The 21,980-nt window shown below is 45.1% G+C and overlaps 1 protein-coding gene across 3 annotated transcripts in view; it reads left to right on the top strand.

The window, feature by feature from the left end:
* ALS2 (alsin Rho guanine nucleotide exchange factor ALS2) overlaps window positions 1-21,980 on the top strand; it is an 80,160-nt gene that overhangs the window by 13,910 nt on the left and 44,270 nt on the right. Inside the window, exon 1 of one of the 3 annotated variants that reach the window (XM_069983290.1) lies at window positions 15,759-15,855. The exons of 1 other annotated variant lie outside the window; for it this stretch is intronic. The gene's annotated coding sequence lies outside the window, so the exon portion shown is untranslated. Of the gene's footprint in view, window positions 1-15,758; window positions 15,856-21,980 lie in introns of those variants that run through there. One more of the 3 variants, XM_069983292.1, reaches the window with a different exon arrangement.

Raw genomic sequence — 21,980 nt, 5'->3', positions numbered from 1 at the left:
TCTGCTGCAAGCATGTAAAGCCATAGAAAATGACAGTACCGAGTATCACTGCGGTTTTCTCTGTGGAACTGACAGTTGGAAAACCGCTGCAATGCTGAAGCTACCTTAAGGGTGCGTTCACACCTACAGGATCCGCAGATCCGCAGCAGATTTGATACTGCAGATTTGATGCTGTGTTCAGTTATTTAAATGAAATGTGCTGTGGATCTGCAGATCTGCGGATCCGCAGCAGAAAATACGCTGCGGATCCGGTAAGTGTGAACGCACCCTAATGCTGGTTTCACACATGGCAGTTTTTTTGATAAACTGCCACCGCCAGAAGTGGATTTAAATGGGATGGAAAATATAAAGGGAGGACTTCTACTACTCTTTCCCGTTGGATACTCTTCTGGTATTTGCAAAAAAAAAAAACAAAAAAAAAAATGCCATGCCCTGCTGTATCTAGCTTTTTTTTTTTTTTTTTTTTTAAACCTGAACCCGCCATCTCAATGCCTTCAAACTGTGACTGGTGAGTGTGACACCAGGAAAAGTGACGTCATCTCAGTAAGGGGCCACATATTAAAATCAGTGATACAAAGAGAAACCTGTAAGTAGTTAAATGTTTATTCTCTAAATATACACAGATATTTTGGATTCTATATAGGCAATAAGACCTCAAATATTTTTATATGTTCTTGGTAAATGTCTAGATTTGTGTTTTTCAATTCCAGTCCTCATGGCCCACCAAGATAGATTTCGTCTGATCGTTGTCTTTCAACAGGGTGGAACACAAATGACCAGCCTAGCAACTATCTGCGGCCACCGCCCGTGTAATAGGAGTGGTGGCAGCAGACCACCGCTATCTCCTATGGGCTGCCCAGACAATCTGACGATCACCCGGGCAGCCCCCCCCCACACACACACACACACTTACCTGCTCACTGTCGGCACGTGTAATAGTGCCGGAAGCGAGCAGGGAACTAGGAGCAAGCAAGCGCTGACCTGATAGGTTAATAGGGCCTTTAGAGGGATCCTACCTGCTTAACCTCCTGGGCATCATGCTGTCTGGCAGCCATAATGATGGGAGAGTATAATTGTATATGTTAAAGTGACTGTACCATCAGGCCTGGGCTAAAGCACTGGAGGCGGGCCAACCCACCCCCAGTGGGAGGAAACCCCATCCCTCTATGACACTGCTTCATTAGCAGCAATGGAGCCCTATCATAGAGGGGTGGGTGTTTCCTCCCACTGGGGGTGGGTTGGTACATTCCCTTTAATAGCTGGGGACTGGTGATCTGTCAGAGCCATCTCTGCCTATCTATGGTTTGGCATGGTCAGACGCAGAGGCTTTAAAGCAAATCTCTCTGCCGTGCTGAATATAGATCACATGAGAGGAAGTGAGGGAGACAGACCAGGGTGTGGTCTCTATGTAGGAAGTCGAAAAAAATTATAATAAAAAAACAAATAGTAGAAAACAAATAAAAAAAATATTATTGTCTAATACAGTTAGTTTAAATTTTTTTTTATATATATATATATATATATATATATATATATATATTATTTGATGGTAGTGTCCCTTTAATATAGGAGTTGTTGAGGGGGTGCTCTTCAGATATAAGCTAGTTTCATACAGAAGCGTCACCTTCTCACCTTCATCATATAGATATGCTAATGGTCAGAGACAACACAGGACTGCGGAGCACAGGTTCCTCCACTACCAGGATCCCAATGCCATTGTGATCTGCAGGGATACCTGAAACCTGCAGGGGAAGAAAAGGAAAATGAGAAACATGGAGCATGTGAAATCCATCTGTTCACATAAACAAAATGTAGCCCAGCTTTGTTACATAGTTTACATTGACTGAGCAATGTTTTAAATGTACAGTATGTTCTGTGCTCAGGATGATCAATCACTCTGAAGCTCAATTACATTCCAGGTTCAAGACACATTGGTCCAAATTGATCAGTCTGTGTGAGAGAAACATACGACACTGCTCAATTGTTTTGTTCTTGGGGACATAAGCGGACGCCACATGTGCTGGTAGCAGGTTTCTCCCTTCTCTCAAATGGAAACATTTACCCGCAGCTAAGATGAGTGTGCAAATGTATAAGAGGATTGGAAGGGTTAACAGCTGGCTGAAGGAGTGTTCAGCAGACAGCTAGCTTATGTTTAAGTCACTATATGTTGCATTGATACATGTCCCCTGTACACCGCCGTATAGTTCCACATACAAAGTGCCAGGCGACATTTTGAGACACCACAATAAAAATAACTCCATAGGCTAGTAATGTTTTCCATGTAATACTTTCTGATATCAATATTAGAATTTTTTTTTTAGGGTCAGGCAAACTAACATACACAAAGCTTTGCCAGTATAAACCACATCAACGTAGCCGAGTATAGAGAAAGAACTATACTAAGGCAATATTTGTTGGGACATGGCACCTTCCCGAAATGTATGTGGTGTGCTGTAATGAGTGTGACCATGCAGGTTGGTCATTCACCAACTATCACTACCAGCGGGTGCAGCGGGTACATGACCACCTCCCGCCACTGCACTGATTATTTAGAACGTAGGAGGGGGAGGACATGTTCAGTTAGCATGGTAACTACAACCAAAATAGCAGCACACAGACAGACTATGGGAGCACCAGTGCTTTACAATGCAATCTGCCTGAAGCGTTCTTGGTGTAAAACCCTGGTAAGAACTTGTCAGTAATCCACCAATCTATACCAGTTACATACCTGGAGGTTATATATATCATCTATCTAACAGGTAATACTATAAGTCAATCTCCTTACCTTTACAAATCCCTGCATATTGTGCTACATGAAGAAACAGGTGTTCCGTCCAACTGTTCAGATTTATCCTGATTCATCTAATATAACAAACATAATTTGGCGATATATAGTATAAGTATTCCATGAAATAGCTGCCAAATATGACTCCATTCTGACTCAATCTGTCGCCCCTGTTTAATAAAAGAGAACTGAACACTTTTGGGCGAGGGGGGGGGGATTTATTAATCATGCCTCGCACATAATGCAGACCTAGCAAAAACAATTTGAACAGTACTTTGCAGGGTCTGCTGATCACTCGACTGGTGGGCAGGCAGGGGGGCATGGCATAGTGCTAAAAAGTAGTGCCCTCCCACAAGTTTAAATTGTAGTGTAAATCCAAATGAGCTGATTTATTGAGTTATAGTGCTATCATGGAAGAATTTCACACGTGCTGCTGCTCCAGTCATTTTCTATGGAGCTGCTGGAGATTGTATAGCATTGTACTCTGGCAGCTCCTCTGAGATGATCATTGATTGTGCTAGCAAGGAAAATCTTTTTTTGTCCAGAAATAAATTCAAATAGGTTCATCTTTGTATATACCCAGGGGCGGTCTTGGCATTTCTGGGGCCCCAAGCGAAGTTATGTCTGGGCCCCCCCCCCCTCAACACGCGCTCAACAACAATAGACCGCTGTGTGCTGCCCCCAGTAGTATATACCCCTTGTGCACTACCGCCAGTAATATATACTCCTCATGTGCTGCCCCCAATAGTATATACCCCTTGTGTCCTGCACCCCAGTAGTATATAACCCTTGTGTGCTTCCCCCAGTAATATATAGACCCCTGTGTGTTCCCCCAGTTATATATAGCCCCCCCGTGTGCTTCCCAAGAAGTATACAGACCTCCTGTGTGCTGCCCCCAGTTGTATATACCCCCTGTGTGCTCCCCCACTAGTATATAGCCCCCCTGTGTGATCCCTCAGGGGTATTTAGCCCCCCATGTGCTCCCACACTTGGATATAGACCTCCTGTGTGCTCCCCCACTTGGATATAGACCCCTGTGTGCTCCTCCAGTTGTATATAAACCCTCTGTGTGGTTCCCCCAGTAGTATATAGACCCCCTGTGTGCCCCACCAGTATTATATAGACCGCTTGTGTGCTGCCCCAGTACTATACAGACCCCTGTGTGCTCCCCCAGTTATATATAGACCCCCTGTGTGCTGCCCCCAGCAGTATATAGACCACCTGTGTGCCTCACCAGTAGTATATAGACCCCCTGTATGTTCCCCCAGTAGTATATAGACCCCCTGTGTGCCCCACCAGTAGTATATAGACCCCTGTGTGCTCCACCAGTAGTATATAGACCCCCTGTGTGCTCCCCCAGTAGTATATAGCCCCCCGTGTGCTCCACCACTTGGATATAGACCTCCTGTGTGCTCTCCAAGTTGTATATAGACCCCATTCTGCTGCCCCAAGTAGTATATACACCCTCTGTGTGCTGCCCCAGTAGTATATAGACCCCTCTGTGAAGCCCCATTAGTCTATATCCCCCCTGTGTGCTCCTGTGTGCTCCACCTGGTATATTGCCCCCCCTGTGTGCTCCCCCTATTTTTATAGACCCCCGATGTGCGCTCCCCCAGTTAAACAGACCCCTGTGTGCTCCCCCTCCCATATAGTATATAACACAATAAAACAAACACTTATACTCACCTGTGTCCAGGTGTCTCCTCTTCTCTTCAATCTTGTGGCCGCAGGAAGGGTTTTCCCTGCGATCCCAAGAGGCGCACTGCCCTTGTCCTGGCACCGATGCTCCAGTGATGTCACTGGAGCGCAGGCACCACAAGGACAAAGCGGCCACTTGTGACTGCAGGGAAAACACTTTCTGCAGCCACAAGAGTGACTGACAGGAAGGGAGCCAATGTCTCCCGCCCTGTCAGTGCTGCTGCAAGTAACTATGAGCGCTCATTATGAGTGCTCATAGTTACAGTTCAGATGGCAGCAGCGAGCTGGGCAGATGCCCTGTCCAGCCGTCTTGAGCACAAGAGCAGGGCGTGGGGGCCCCCTTGGATGTTGGGGGCCCCAAGCGATCGCTTGGGGTGCTTGGTGCCAAAGACCGCCACTGTATATACCCATACTTTCACAATTTTCTGGTGTGCATTCAACATATTCTGATGATCTCATGTAGGGCTGGGTAATTAATCGAATTAATCCGAATAATTCGCCTAGATTTTAAAAATCTGCTTAAATTTCTTTGAAAATCGGAAATTCGATTTTCAAAAAAAAAAGAAAAGGGCACTCTGACCTGCAGGGGGACCAGTGGCGCTCTAGCCCAACTGCTTCTCCTGAAGGTTAGAGCGCCACGTACTGGGCTGCCCGCTTGCCCCCACGAGATTGTAACCGCTGCCTGCCCACAGACAAGATCGCCACCCACATCCACATCCACGAGAGCGGCTCCTTGGGCAGTAGAGACCCAGAGCACGATTACTGGAGAGCCCTTCCCCACCATGCCTACAAGGTAAATAATACTACTACTCCCAAAACTATTGCTACTACAACCCCCATTCCTTATACTACTACTTCCAATACTACTCCCACTACTATTGCTACTACTACCCCCACTGCTGATACTACTACTCCCAATACTATTGTCACTACTATTTCTATTACTGCCCTCACTCCTGATACTATTAATCCCAATACTGCTGTACTACTACACCCATCATATTTAGCTGTAGATATACAATGTGGTGCATAATCTTTCATGTTTTTTTAAGAGTTTAGTGTCCTTTTAATCCACGGACAAGCACACGCATGCAGGAGTTGGGCTATCCACCTCACCATCCTGCTTGCCAGAAAGGGAGCAAAGATGTGCTCATTGTGCAGGTGGTGGTCCTACACAGCAAGCAGATGTCCGGCTTTATGACTTTGCAAAATATGGGGGAATAGACAACATAAGGGGCTATATGGGGGTAGGGATGGACAACACAAGAATGGATAACACAAGCGGGCCAGTTATAAGGGGGATAACACAGGGAGCCATCTATAAGGGACACTGGATGGGGGCAATTTATAAGGAGGTCAACACTGAGGAGGCATCTATAAAGGGCACTACACAGAGGGGGACAACAATGGGGGGCATCTATAAGGGTAACTATACTGGGTGCGGTGTGTATACAATAGGGCATGCACAGAGGGGGGCATCTACTTTAGTGGACTACACAGAGTGGTCATCTATAAGGGGACTACACAGGGGGGGTCATATACTATAGAGCAGGAAGAGGGAACATTGGCTCCCCAGCTGTTGCAAAACTACAGCCTTAGCTGTGGCTGTCCAGGCATGATGGGAGTTGTAGTTTTGCAACAGCTGGAGAGCCGAGTTTCCCTACCCCTGATATAGGGAATGCACAGAGGTTGTCATCTACTGTAAGGGGATTACACAGAGGGGGATCTCTACTATAGTAGAGGCACACAGGGCCATCTATATGGAGGAATGAACAAGGGGCCATCTACAAGGTGTGTACACAATATATATATATATATATATATATATATATACATACACACACACACGCACACACACGCTACAAATAGTCAGGGCTAACCACTTAGAGAAGGTGTAAAGGGGCCAATACAAATGTGCAGTTTGTAGAGAGATGAGGATCGTGACAGAGTGAGGAGCCCAATATGTTTCTCTGGCAGATTCTGTGGATTCGGGGCTTGGAGAAGTTCTCATAACGGCCCAGGGTAGATGGAGAAGAAGATGAAAAGGGAAGATCTCCGATCAGAGAAGACGTCCCCTGTGAGTCGCTAAATCTATGTGCACTGTAATGTATATGGTATAGAGCTGGGGCTACCTCTATATGACTGTATGAGGGGATATTGATCTTTGTTCAGAGGATTTAATTCAGTAGCAGCGGTGGTGTTAGTCAGTATGTGGTGGTATTATTTGTTACTTGTAATCTGGTGCGGTGTTCATTGGTCTTAGTATACCAGATTTGGTCAGTAACAATATGGTAGCAATGGTTGTGGTGTGGCGGTAATATTTCCCCCTTGTGTACTGGTAATATTGGTCATAGTATACAGGATTTGGTCAGTAACAGTATAGCGGTAATATTTATGGTGATACTATTTCCCTCCTGTATACTGGTTTATTGGTAATATCGGTCTTGGTATACAGGATTTGGTCAGTTACTGTATAGCGGTAATATGTGTGGGGATATTTGCTCTTTGTATACTGGTGTTATTAGTAGCTGTATAACTTGTTTCTAAGTATACAGCGTTATCATGCAAAGAAAATTGTCTTATAGCCCAATTACACCCACCAATTATAGGTAACAAGCGCTCCTAGGAAGCCTATTGAGCCTATGATCGGCCCATGTAAAAGTGCCAGAGATCTGCTGGCATGCGAGCAAATGCCCCATAGTCGGCTGATTTGATATTTTGTGCGGCTAAGATCATTGCTGTCGGCTGCACATCACCTGCCCTGCTGATTAGCAATCATTTGCAGCCCTATGCTGCCCCATATCACGCAGTGTTAATGGACCCTTATTAATGTTACCATAGATAAGTATGGTGGCAGAATGGTGGGCCCCAAGAATGATTTCCCCTGGTGGGCCCAAGGCACTCCAGTCCGACACTGCCTGTGGGGTCAAAATGCTCACCGCACACCAAGATGTATTTTTTGAGGGGTGCACTTTCCAAAATGGGGTGCCTTATGGGGGGGTTTCCCTCTGCTGACACTACAGGGGCTCTGCAACCGCACCTGGCGCTCAGAAACTTCTACAGCAAAATCTGCACTGAAAATGCTAATTGGCTCTCCTTTCCTTCTGAGCCCCGCTGTGTGCCCATACAGTGGTTTATGCCCACATATGGGGTACCTTTCTACTCGGAAGAACCTGCGTTACAGATTTTGGGGGGCCTTTTCTCTCCTGTTCCTTGTGAAATTGAGAAATTTCAAACTAAACATACATATTATTGGAAAAATTCTAGTTTTTCATTTTTACTGTCTAATTTTAAATACTTTCCTCTAATACCTGTGGGGTCAAAATGCTCACCACACCCCAAGATGTATTCTTTGAGGGATTATCTTTCCAAAATGGGCTGACTTTTGGGGGAGTTTCACTATCCTGGCACTACAGGGGCACTGCAAACGCACCTGGCGCCTGAAAACTTGTACAGCAAAATCTGCACTGAAAATGCTAATTGGCGCGCCTTCCCTTCTGAGCCCCGCTGTGTGCCCATACAGTGGTTTACGCCCCCATACGGGGTACCATTGTACTCAGGAGAACCTGGGTTACAAATTTTGGGGTGCTTTTTCTCTCCTATTGCTTGTGAAAATGAGATACGAATATATTATTTGAAAATTTCTATTTTCCATTTTTTTCCGGCCTAATTGTGAATACTTTCCTCCAGCCCCTGTAGGGTTAAAATGCTCATTATACCCCTAGATTAATTGGAGGTACTTGGGCTGGGTCTAACATTTTCACCGACGGCCTCCTTTGATACATTTACAGCACTAAAAGACCTACAGTTGTTTGCACGGAAGTTGATTTTAAAGAAGTTACATGAAAAACCACATATCTCTGATCCCACCTGGAACACACAGGAAGCAGCAGCTATCTCAATTCTGGAGGAATTGCTGGAGGAGTCATCTGTAAAAGAGGAAGATACAGGTAAGAAAACACATCAATTGACCCCTAAATCTAAACGGTTCCCCCCATTAAATTTGTGCCCCAGTGTCGATATCTTTGTGCAATTGGTGAGTGATGATTTTAAGAAAATGACATCTAGGGTGACGAATGATAACCTTACGAGGGAACAAAGAACTGCACTGGTAGAATTGAAAGGGATGAAAGATGTACTATTCAAACCAGCCGATAAAGGGGGGAACATAGTGGTCTGGCCAGTCCCAATGTATGAGAGAGAGGCATTGAGACAACTACGCAATCAGATATGTTATAAAAGATTGACTTTCAACCCCACAAAAACATTCCAATTGGAATTGTCATATCTGTTACAGGATGCCATGATGAAGGGCGTCATTACAAAGCAGACTTTTGATTGTTTATTTGTAGAACATCCGAGAATGGCATGCTTCTATTTATTACCGAAGGTTCACAAGGATTTGAAGACACCACCAGGACGACCTATTGTGTCGGGGAATGAGAGCTTATGCGAACCACTTTGCAGGTACGTGGATACGTACCTCAAACCCCTGGTGGAGGATTTGCCATCCCATATTCGTGACTCTGGGGATGTCCTAAAAAAACTGGACCAAGTGTTCCTTGAGAAAGATATGTGGCTGGTGACGTGTGATGTGGAGGCATTATATACCTCCATATCGCACAAAGATGGTCTAGAGGCAGCCGAATACTTTTTGAGAATGAGCGCCATTGATCCCAAAGTGGTCGAATTCCTGATGAGCTCTTTGGAGTTCATATTAACACACAATTTTTTCCTCTTCAAGGAAACACTGTACCTACAGCTCCAGGGAACTGCGATGGGGGCGGCTTGTGCGCCCTCATACGCAAATTTGTTCCTGGGGCTGTGGGAAAGAGACATTTTTTTGATACATCCAGTTGCTAATATTGAAAAGGTCCACTTTTGGACACGGTTTATTGACGATGTCCTTCTGATTTGGCAGGGTACAGAGGAAGATTTACGACAATTCGTGACAGATTTGAATAATAATAACAAAAACATCCGACTCACCATGAAACATAGTCAACAATGTGTGGAATTTCTTGATATCCTGATTAAGAGGGATCACTCCGGGTATGTACAGACTGACCTCTTCAGAAAAAGTACTTCAGTAAATTCCCTGCTTCATGCATCATCATTCCATCCGGAGCCCACGAAGCGCGGGATTCCAGTGGGCCAGTTTTTAAGGGCACGGCGACTCTGTTCTGACGATGTCTCCTTTCTCCAACAGGCCGATGATCTATCAAGACGTTTCTATGAAAGAGGTTATAGCAAAAGAAGTGTCAGGAAGGGCCTGGACCGCGCTAAATCCGTACAGAGAAAAGAACTGCTTATCCCAAAGAAGAAAAAAACTAACCAACAAGATGTGGTGAGATTCATAACCCCTTTTAATTCTCAGTGGTACCAAATGAAATCTACTCTTGCAAAACACTGGCCAATTCTGCAATCGGACCCCAACATTAAAAAATGGATTGGAGATTACCCGTCAATTACGTACCAACGGGCGAAAAATCTGAGGGACGAATTGGTCCACAGTTATCACAGAGGGGTATCACTGAGAAATGTCTTTGGATCCAAGGGACCCAAATGGGGTTGCTCACCATGTGGTAGGTGTGTCGCATGCCCCAATGTGGAGAAAGCGGAGGAATTTACATCAAGTGATGGTTCCAAGAAATTTAAAATTACTCAACACATTGACTGTAAATCAGAAGGGGTTATCTATTATGCTAAATGCCCCTGTGATTTAATTTATGTGGGACTAACCTCACGACAATTAAAGATCCGCGTGAGAGAACACGTTCATGATATTGTGAGAGCCAGAGAAGAGGATGACCTGACTACATTGAAACCGATACCAAGACATTTCAAGATAGCACATCAATGCGACCCAAGTGGATTGAGGATTCGTGGAATAGATAAGATATACATAGGAAACCGAGGAGGAGATTGGAAGAAGCGATTGGCCCAACTGGAAACCCGATGGATTACAAAGATTGACTGTATACGCCCAAAAGGATTAAATGAAGTCCTGAGTTTTGCCCCCTTCCTGTAGATCATAGGTAGTTCATATGATGTTGGTACTACTCTTGTTGTTTGTCTTTGTTTTTATTTTCATGATTTTAACATTTTTTTATTATGTTTCTAGATTGTTGATGCCTTTTCTGCCCTCAATTGTCCTTTGCCCGCTTAAGCGAATAAGAAGCTGATGTCTTGAATTCAGAAGAAAATTTAAATATAGAGTGTTGGACTGCCTGTATATGTGGTTTTTCATGTCTCCTTTGTTGGTACATTGGGAGTGGTATGGGTATGTTGGATCACTGTTTAGTGGGTGGGGGGGGGGGGGTTGAGGTAAGAGATATAATTTTTTATATATTTTTTCTATTTATTCTTCAGCACTTTCCATATTTGGCACTTGGTATGTATTTTTTGTCACATGGGCACATATAAACAATTCATGCTATTCGGTTTTCAGCATGTTAGTGTGTCACTTATACACATATTGTAGTTTCATATACTGTAGTGTATATACTACAGTTTTATATTTTTCTGTACACATATATCGCATTCATTATTTTTATATATTATTTTCTTATTTATTTATATGTATTTATATATTTTTATATTTCATTATCTAAACATCCACATGTCACAATTTTGATATTTTTGTTGATATTATTTATTATATATATATATATATATTTTTTATTTATTATTCACTAATACTTCTATATTATATTTATATATATTTTTTCTATATTTGTAGTTGTCATGATGAAATTTATACACATATTTATATTCAATATTTGCACTATATAGTTTATATTACACATTTTATATACATATATATAAAAAAATGCTCACTTTATATATCCACTCTTATTATCTTCAATGTACATGCCCATTTCTACTACGTCCACCCAACATATACTATATACCTAGACTCGGCAATGATAACCTGCTTCTCATTTATTTTAGTTACACACCTAGGTGGGTTCCATCAGCCGTTCTTACATGGGACGCTGAACTCAGTGCGTCGAGCGTACGTCGCACCATGGCAACGCGTCGCCTTGATGTTTGTGTGTCCCACCGTCATGTGACTACGTCACTGGGGGTGGGCGGACGGACGGAGCGGCGCTACGTTAGTGGCGTGATGACGCGGGACGCATGACGGAAGCGTCCAATGATGGAAGCACGGCTGATGGGTATATAAACTGGGAGGGTAGTGAGTTTAGCCACGCCCCGTGATCAAGCGAACGCGAAACGTGCGTTGGGGAAGGAGGAGGACCACGCTGTCCCCGGACTTAAGGTATACTGGGCATTAGCCTGTGATTTTCTTTGAGAAGCTGGTTAGGCACTGTTGCTCCCACTTTGTACATATGTAGGTAGCAGCCGTTCAGTTGTTAGAGTGTTTACATGTATACATCGCCTTAGTATTCTTGCACCTTAATACATACCCTGATTGCTGCTGCATATTTATTCATTGGATATTGTATCCGTGGCATTATGCACTTTGTAGTAACTTCACTTTATGGTTGGACCGCTGACTAAATGTACCGTGCTTCTTCTTACTATTTATCCCTGTCCGGGTGATCTCTGTGGCCTGCCTATGTCACCTGCCAAAATCTGTTTGTATGTCTTGAAAGTCATATGTGTGTTTTTATGAACTTCACATGAATTAATAATAAAGTTTATATTATTTAGTATTTTTTGTGAGCTATCAATTTTCTAGGAGATTTGTGCGGTTTATGATAGCCTTATTCATATATTTTGGTCTGTGTAGGAGAGGGTAATTCTATAAGGTGTTTAGTTTGCAAATTGGGGTCATTTATGGGGGTTTCAAGTATACAAGCCTCCTAAACACACTTAAAAAAAGAACTGGTCCCTAAAAAAATTAGTTTTGGAAATTTCATGAAAAATTGGTAATTTGCTGATACATTTTTAAGCCCCGTAACACCCAAGAAAAGTAAAATATGTTTACGAAATTATGCCAGAATAAAGAGGACATATTGGTAATGTGACCTAGTAACTAATTTATGTGATACAACTTTCTTTTCTTAGAAGCAGAGAATTTCAAAGTTTGTAAAGTGCTAATTTTTCATGATATTTTTATGTTTTTCACAAAAAACACAAAAGATAGTGACCAAATTTTACCACTAATATAAAGTGCCATATGTTACAAAAAAACAATTTCAGAATCGCTAGCATATGTTAAAGCATCACTGAGCTATAAGCGCATAAAGTGAGACAGGTCAGATTTTGAAAAATGACCCTTTGAGGACCAGGCCCAAAATGACCCAGTGGACTGAGCAGATTTTGATCTTTGCGCTTTCGTTTTTCCCTCCTCCCCTTCTAAGAGCTCTAGAACTTTCAGTTTTCTATCTACAAGGCCATGTAATCGATTTTTTGTTACAGGAATAGTTGTACTGTGTAATGGCGTCTTTCATTCTACCATAACATGTATGAGGGAATCCCAAATATATTATTTATGAAGATATAAATAGGTGAAATCGTAAAAAAGAATGCAATATGGTAACGTTTGGGGGGTTCCTGTGTCTATGTAATGCAGTATATGGTAAAAGCGACATTATACTATTACTCTATAGGTCAGCCCCGAACACAACCATATGCAGGTTTACACAGATTCTCTTATTTTATTTTTTTTAAGAAATCCTTTTTTTTGGCAATTAAATATTAATAAAATGGGCCTATTGTGACGCTTATAACGGTTTTAGTTTTTTACCTATGGGGCTGGGGCTGTATGGGGTGTCATTTTTTTCGCCATGATCTCTAGTTTTTATTAATACCATATTTGTGAAGATCGGACGTTTTGATCACTTTTTATTATTTTTTTTAATATATAATGTAACATTAAATCGGTAATCCGCGCACTTTTGTCCCTCTTTTCGTGTACACCATTTACCGTTCGCAATGACGCTTGTTATAGTTTAATAGATTGGACAATTACGCACGCTACGGTATATTATATGTTTATTTATTTTTATATGTTTTATTTATATAATGGGAAATGGGGGGTGATTTAAACTTTTATTGGGGGAGGGGTTTTGGGGTTGTGTGTTGGTGTTTTTAACTTTTTTTTTTTTTATACATTTCAAGTCCCTTTTGGGGGACTTGTACATATACTACTTTTATTTTAGACACTGATGATTGCTATGCCACAGGCATAGCATTGATCAGTGTTATCGGCGATCTGCTCATTGAGCCTGCCTGTGTAGGCCCAGTGTAGCAGATCGCCGATCGGACCGCACGGAGGAAGGTAAGAGACCTCCGGCGGTCCGTTTCAACTATCGGAACCCCCGCAGTCACACTGCGGGGGTCCCAATCAGTAAGTGACAGGGGACTCCCCCTGTCACTTACACTTAAACGCTGCGGCACTTACACTTAAACGCTGCGGCATTAAGGGGTTAATGACACGTGGCAGCGCGATCGCTGCAGCGTGTCATTACCGGTGAGGTCCCGGCTGCTAATTGCAGCCGGCCCCCACCTGCTATGAAGCGCGCTTCATAGCTCAGGATGTACCGGTACGTCCGGGGTTGTCTGGGGACAGACTTCCAGGACGTACGGGTACGTCCTAGGTCGCCTAGGGTTTAAGGCTCAAATAGGCTTGGTCCCTAAGGGGTTAATAGAGATGAGCGAACTGGGTTCGGGTTGGAGTCGATCTGAACCCGAACAAACGGCATTTGATTAGCGGGGGCTGCTGAACTTGGATAAAGCTCTAAGGTTGTCTGGAAAACATGGATACAGCCAATGACTATATCCATGTTTTCCACATAGCCTTAGGGCTTTATCCAACTTCAGCCACCGCTAATCAAATGCCGAAAATTCGGGTTCGGATCGACTCGAACCCGAATCCGGCTCGCTCATCTCTAGTGCTTAACAATCCAGCTCATGTGCCGGGCTGCACATGAGCTGCACAGGTGGGGAATAGGAGACAATCTGCCTGGAGCATTCCTAATGATGAAGAGGGTGAGGAGGAGGGACGGAGGGGTGGTGCAAAGTTAGGGCACAGATACTCCTGTTTGGCACGGGGCTTCAAGTTTAAAAGTATTTTTTTAGGACAATAACTGCATCATCTGCCAAACGGACCCCAGGACAGATCTTGGATTAAAAGCAGCTATCCGATAGTACAAGTGGTTTGGGGGGGTCAGATTGTAGGTGCAGAGTCGCTTTAAAAGGGAAACTGCTAGCTATTTGAGATGTCCCAAACTGCTTACCTGGCTACATGTAAACGGTGAGACTATTCATAGCTTTACTGTACAGAAACTGAAATCTAAACCGCATGGAAATCCACGGCCGTGAGTTCGAACATTTCCGTCCTCAAACAATGGTCTTGTTCATTTTTACGGCGCCGTATACGATCCGGCCGTAAGCTCATACGTAGTGTGCACTGTGCGGCCGTATATCGTATACTTTCAATCGAACGCATCAACCTCAAAACTACGTGCGTATATTCGCGGTTCGCACTACGGCCGGAAATATACGTAGTGTGAACATAGCCTGTCCATAGGCAATGACCAGACCCAGTGTTTTAATACCCCAAGCATACCCTCAAGTATTTTTCACCTGTGTGGGTCAAACATGATGTGAAAAGAGCCTATGTAAACAGATATTTTTCTTTTAAGAACAACATATTGTGAATAAGTTGCATTCAATGGAGCTAATCTGTCTCTTGGAGGGAAGCACAATGTGTGGCTTCTTGGTTCTGATGGGGTTAATAGTCTCTAATACTATGGTCAGCACTGGGTGCTAACGCAACATGCAAAATATTAAAAAAAAATTCTTTGCGGGACATACAGCAGCTGATAAGTACTGGAAGACTTCTTTTTTTTTTTTCAAAAATAGAAGTTACAAATCTATCTAACTTTCTGGTATTAGTTGATTTGAAAGAAAAAAGAACATAAACCGGAGAGCCCCTTTAATGTGACTGAATAACTAATGTATGTGCCATGACTATCTTTCTTACTAACAGAAATGTGCTATTTTTATTAATTTTTCATTAAATCTTGGAGTTTTTTACAAAAACACTGAATATATTTGACCAAAATTTACCACAAGAATAAAATACCTGTAACGAAATTGTACACCTGGAAAAATAGACGCACCCCAATGATATTACTCCTTTTAAAAAATGGTCTTGGACCTGATGGGGTTAATAGTCTCTCATACTTCGTCTTCCACTCACTTTTGTCCCTCTTAGCTCCCCGTCGCTCTCCTTTTCCCTAACGTGGTTTACAACCTCCTGGTCTTTCTAGCTCCGCCCCTTTGTAGGATCACTCCCCCACTGGGTTTCCCATGGCCCGCCCCTTGGGTCAGCTGACCACGAGCAGGCTGTCAGTGGGGCTAACAACAAGAAACGCAGCCGGGAACCTTGTGAGGTGAGGCGGGTTAGGGGGGACGGGGGAGCCGGGGAGTCACAGGCCGCTCGGAGACTTCTGGTCCTATGTCTCCTGAGCACGGAGCACTATCACCTCTGCTCACCGGTGTCACCTGGCTCCGGTCCCGTGTACTGTACACAGGTGAGCCGGCCCTGCTGCTGTGTGCTCTTCACCGCAGTACACACCGGCAGACTTCTCTGATGACATCAGCACATGCGTTATGTGTACAGTGCCCTGCTGCCTGCTGGTATATGGGGGGCTGGGGGGACATCATTCTGCCCAGCTGGGTGACAACCAGTGTGTTCACCATAAACTCCTACAGGTGGCATCACCCAACTCCCCCACACTCAGATGTGTCCCTCCTGCATAACCTCAGCGGGGTGTATAGTTCTGTGTCCTCTGCCCTTCACCTGGGGCACTGTCTGTGGGCGCTGCAGGGTCTCTACTAGATGATGGTGTGTGCCCTCAGCTCTCCTAGATGATGGTGTGTGCCCTCAGCTCTCCTAGATGATGGTGTGTGCCCTCAGCTCTCCTAGATGATGGTGTGTGCCCTCAGCTCTCCTAGATGATGGTGTGTGCCCTCACCGCTCCTAGATGATGGTGTGTGCCCTCACCGCTCCTAGATGATGGTGTGTGCCCTCACCGCTCCTAGATGATGGTGTGTGCCCTCGCCGCTCCTAGATGATGGTGTGTGCCCTCGCCGCTCCTAGATGATGGTGTGTGCCCTCAGCTCTCCTAGATGATGGTGCGTGCCCTCACCGCTCCTAGATGACGGTGCGTGCCCTCAGCTCTCCTAGATGATGGTGTGTGCCCTCGCCGCTCCTAGATGATGGTGTGTGCCCTCAGCGCTCCTAGATGACGGTGCGTGCCCTCAGCGCTCCTAGATGATGGTGTGTGCCCTCAGCGCTCCTAGATGATGGTGCGTGCCGTCAGCGCTCCTAGATGACGGTGCGTGCCGTCAGCGCTCCTAGATGACGGTGCGTGCCGTCAGCGCTCCTAGATGACGGTGCGTGCCGTCAGCGCTCCCAGATGACGGTGCGTGCCGTCAGCGCTCCTAGATGACGGTGCGTGCCGTCAGCGCTCCTAGATGACGGTGCGTGCCGTCAGCGCTCCTAGATGACGGTGCGTGCCGTCAGCGCTCCTAGATGACGGTGCGTGCCGTCAGCGCTCCTAGATGACGGTGCGTGCCGTCAGCGCTCCTAGATGACGGTGCGTGCCGTCAGCGCTCCTAGATGACGGTGCGTGCCGTCAGCGCTCCTAGATGACGGTGCGTGCCGTCAGCGCTCCTAGATGACGGTGCGTGCCGTCAGCGCTCCTAGATGACGGTGCGTGCCGTCAGCGCTCCTAGATGACGGTGCGTGCCGTCAGCGCTCCTAGATGACGGTGCGTGCCGTCAGCGCTCCTAGATGACGGTGCGTGCCGTCAGCGCTCCTAGATGACGGTGCGTGCCCTCAGCGCTCCTAGATGACGGTGCGTGCCCTCAGCGCTCCTAGATGACGGTGCGTGCCCTCAGCGCTCCTAGATGACGGTGCGTGCCCTCAGCGCTCCTAGATGACGGTGCGTGCCCTCAGCGCTCCTAGATGACGGTGCGTGCCCTCGCCGCTCCTTGATGACGGTGCGTGCCCTCGCCGCTCCTAGATGACGGTGCGTGCCCTCGCCGCTCCTAGATGAACAATGATACTATACCAGCCTTCATTGTGCCCTATATCTGCAGAATGCGCAGTTACATGACCGGCAGGAGCACTGCCTTATATGTGGTGTTTCTGATCGCTGCAGTTTAGGGGGTATGTTTTGAGGTGACTAAGTCTCTGAAGGTTTTTTTTCAGGATCATCAAAGCTGTCCAAATGTGGAAGTGAGGAGAAAAAAAACAAAAAATCTTTACCCTTAAACCTGCCCCCCCTTCAGCCCACAGCGCTGTTGCAGTGTCCCCCGCCAGGCCTATTGCAGTGTCCCCATTGTTCTCATGATGCTGCAGCAGGTCACTGGCGATGTCTGCATGTATGGAAACTATAACCGTGATGTCATCAGAGAAAGCAGAGGACGCTGAAGATGTTTTTTGTTTTTTCCTGGTGGTTGTCACTTCCAGCCATTAGATCACTTTCCAAAGATCCTGGGAAACCCCTTTAGAGACTTTATAAGCTCCCAAACCGCTGTACATTACAGTGATCAGTAGCACATCAATGGGCTGATGAAGAGATGCTGATTCTGAATGTGTAATGTTAGTCCTGGTAGTCACTTGTACTCCGCTGCAGTACACTTCCATAGAGGGCCTGGGCAGCATGCTGGTAAGGAATCCGCTCTGTGATATTGCTGTGATATAGTGTCAGTATATACAGAACTTTTCATATGTTGCAAAAAAATATCAAAAGTTTTAATCAGTTTATGTTCATCCCCATCCCACCAACCTGTAGATATAGCCGGAGAGGCATGCTATTCAGCTCCCTGTGATCGCTGTCTCTCTGTGTATAGCGTATGGAGCTAATCTCGTGCAGGGAGTGAAGTGCATAAATGAACGCTTCTCCCTGCTATATTTTAAGATTAGTATTTAGCGGATCTGTCAAAATGTTTGGGTTCAGCAGAGTTTTCTGAACATTGCGGCATTAAGGGTACAAACACACACGGCATATACGCTGCGTATTTACTGCTGCGATACGCAGCAGATTAGATCTAAATAACTGAACACAGTATCAAATCTGCTGCGTATCTGCTGTGTGTGTTTGTACCCTAAACGTCTGCAACTGCAGGGAATCAAACGCTGAGCACTCAGGTTCAAAGGACGTCGCTGAACCCGAACATTATGACGGATCCGCTCACCACTACTAGAGATTAGTGAGAGTCTGAGCACTCCAAAACTGATTGATCAGACAGGTCACTGCAACATGTCAGATTTTGTTATACTGACAGGGACGTTTTAGAAATGCCCTTGTTATTAGAAAAAAAAAAAACCAACATTTAACACTATGACATGGGTAAGGCTAGGCTTGCACTGTGTTTTTACAGTCCGTTCAACCACGTTTTTGTGTATGCTTCTTTGTGTTAAAAAAAATTTGTTTCATTGTTGTTGTTTTTAATAATGGAAGTCAATGGAAAAAAAACATATTTCAAACTAATGGCACACAATTGCATCCATTTAGTTTTGTTTTTTTTCATATAAAACGGATACGTTAGGTGGACAGCAAAAACACAGTGGGGACATAGGCTGTCTTTACACAGAGATTTTTCTGACAGATTTTTGAAGCCAAAGCCAGGAATGGATTTGAAAAGAGAAAAAAAAATCAGTGTTTCCTTTATGATCTGTTCTCTAGTTATAGTCTGTTCCTGGCTTTGCCTTCAAAAATCTCTCGGATGAATCTCTCTGTGTAAAGGCCCCCTTAGCCCAATAAAGACCAAGGGCCCATTTACACAGAAAGATTATTTGACAGATTATCTGCCAAAGATTTGAAGCCAAAGCCAGGAATGGATTTGAAAAGAGGAGGAATCTCAGGCTTTCCTTTATGACCTGTTGCCTGTTTATAGTCTGTTTCTGCCTTTGGCAGATAATCTGTCAGATAGGCACCCTTAGTTTTGCACCTGTTACAGCCCCAGCTCCTGACCTGACCATGGATCTGATCACTGACAGCTGTCAGCTTGGGTCATCAGAATTGCCATATTGCCAGGACGTGTGGCCATAATACAGATGCAGCAATGCAGCCGTATACCAGAGCTATTAGCCTGGCTCTTTGAGTCCCATCGAGTAGGAAGAGAAGTCACAGATACTGTATCTGATATATCTGGTACATTGAAGGATTATGGTTACAGTCTTTGTTTTTGGTTGCATTTTGGGAAATCAATGAACAGCTAAAATTTTGCCCCCAAGCACTATGGCAGTCTAATAGTTGTATTCTTCTGCTTTAAGAACTGTTTGGGAAATGTGTCCCCTTTGAAGCAAAAAAGGGGTTTTATGGCATTTCCATTTAAAGATGGCTGTCAGTCCTCCTTGGTGCACATGGACGTTTGTAATGGGTTGCACCACAGATGGCTGTGTGGTGATACCTGTACTGCACATAATAAAAGTTGATGCACAATTTACTGCGACCCAGCAGTCACCAGAAAGTTACACCAGCTGAATATGTGACAGCTGCTGATGTGCGGCACATCACTGTTCTGTAGCCAGCGCCAGGCGTGTTGTAGCCATTGTTGCTGTGTAGGGCAGTGGGTTGTTTTGGGGTCTCTGGTCGCTCTCATTAAATGGTATGTAATACTTTCCGCATTCACACTATAATTCTTGAATGTGTCTGCTGACAAACTTTATTTTAGGCCATGATCACATGTCATATTTGTTGTGGATTTTCTGGCGATTCTGTATCACTTCCTACAGTACGGTCAGTGTGCATGGGGTGTGACAGAGCTGAAACCCAGAACTGTGCAGCTTCTCCTATCTCTGTAACCCAGGCCACTTGCACATAGAACAGTTTCTGCCGTGTGTGAACGTGTCCTAATGTGACAGTTGGGTAGAAACAATAGGATTATTTAAAACCTGTTCCATCTGTGGTCACTCATGCAATGTACTGAAGCTCTCTGGCCAGATCTAGAGCACTGTACTGAAGCTCTCTGGCCACATCTAGAGCACTGTACTGAAGCTCTCTGGCCAGATCTAGAGCACTGTACTGAAGCTCTCTGGGCACATCTAGAGCAATGTACTGAAGCTCTCTGGGCACATCTAGAGCAATGTACTGAAGCTCTCTGGCCAGATCTAGAGCACTGTACTGAAGCTCTCTGGCCAGATCTAGAGCACTGTACTGAAGCTCTCTGGGCACATCTAGAGCACCGTACTGAAGTTCTCTGATCAGATCTAGAGCACTGTACTGAAGCTCTATGGCCAGATCTAGAGCACTGTGCTGAAGCTCTCTGGCCAGATCTAGAGCACTGCGCTGAAGCTCTCTGGCCAGATCTAGAGCACTGTACTGAAGCTCTCTGGCCAGATCTAGAGCACCGTACTGAAGTTCTCTGATCAGATCTAGAGCACCGTACTGAAGTTCTCTGATCAGATCTAGAGCATTGTACTGAAGCTCTCTGGCCAGATCTAGAGCACCATACTGAAGCTCTCTGGGCACATCTAGAGCACTGTACTGAAGTTCTCTGATCAGATCTAGAGCACTGTACTGAAGCACTCTGGCCAGATCTAGAGCACTGTGCTGAAGCTCTCTGGCCAGATCTAGAGCACTGTACTGAAGCACTCTGGCCAGATCTAGAGCACCATACTGAAGCTCTCTGATCAGATCTAGTGCACTGTACTGAAGTTCTCTGGCCACATCTAGAGCACTGTACTGAAGCTCTCTGACCACATCTAGAGCACTGTACTGAAGTTCTCTGATCACATCTAGAGCACTGTGCTGGAGCTCTCTGGCCACATCTAGAGCACTGCGCTGAAGCTCTCTGGCCAGATCTAGAGCACTGTACTGAAGCTCTCTGGCCAGATCTAGAGCACCGTACTGAAGTTCTCTGATCAGATCTAGAGCACCATACTGAAGTTCTCTGATCAGATCTAGAGCATTGTACTGAAGCTCTCTGGCCAGATCTAGAGCACCATACTGAAGCTCTCTGGGCACATCTAGAGCACTGTACTGAAGTTCTCTGATCAGATCTAGAGCACTGTACTGAAGCTCTCTGGTCAGATCTAGAGCACTGTACTGAAGCTCTCTGGCCAGATCTAGAGCACCATACTGAAGCTCTCTGATCAGATCTAGTGCACTGTACTGAAGTTCTCTGGCCAGATCTAGAGCACTGTACTGAAGCTCTCTGACCACATCTAGAGCACTGTACTGAAGCTCTCTGACCACATCTAGAGCACTGTACTGAAGTTCTCTGATCAGATCTAGAGCACTGTGCTGGAGCTCTCTGGCCACATCTAGAGCACTGTGCTGGAGCTCTCTGGCCACATCTAGAGCACTGTACTGGAGCTGTGTACCTCCTCCTGCATCCTCGCTATGCTTCCCGCTGTGTGTTGGGATCGGGGCCGCTCACTCCTGTGCTATAAATATTTGATCTGCTGACTAACACTTGGCTTAGCTGGGATTTTCTGCTGGTTTCCCTGTAGTAGGTCTATTAGGCTGTTATGGTGGTATTGTGCACTGTTATGTCAGCA

This window comes from Dendropsophus ebraccatus, chromosome 9 (genome assembly GCF_027789765.1).
Source record: "Dendropsophus ebraccatus isolate aDenEbr1 chromosome 9, aDenEbr1.pat, whole genome shotgun sequence".
NCBI classification, from domain to species: domain Eukaryota; kingdom Metazoa; phylum Chordata; class Amphibia; order Anura; family Hylidae; genus Dendropsophus; species Dendropsophus ebraccatus.
This window is presented reverse-complemented; position numbering and strand designations above follow the sequence as displayed.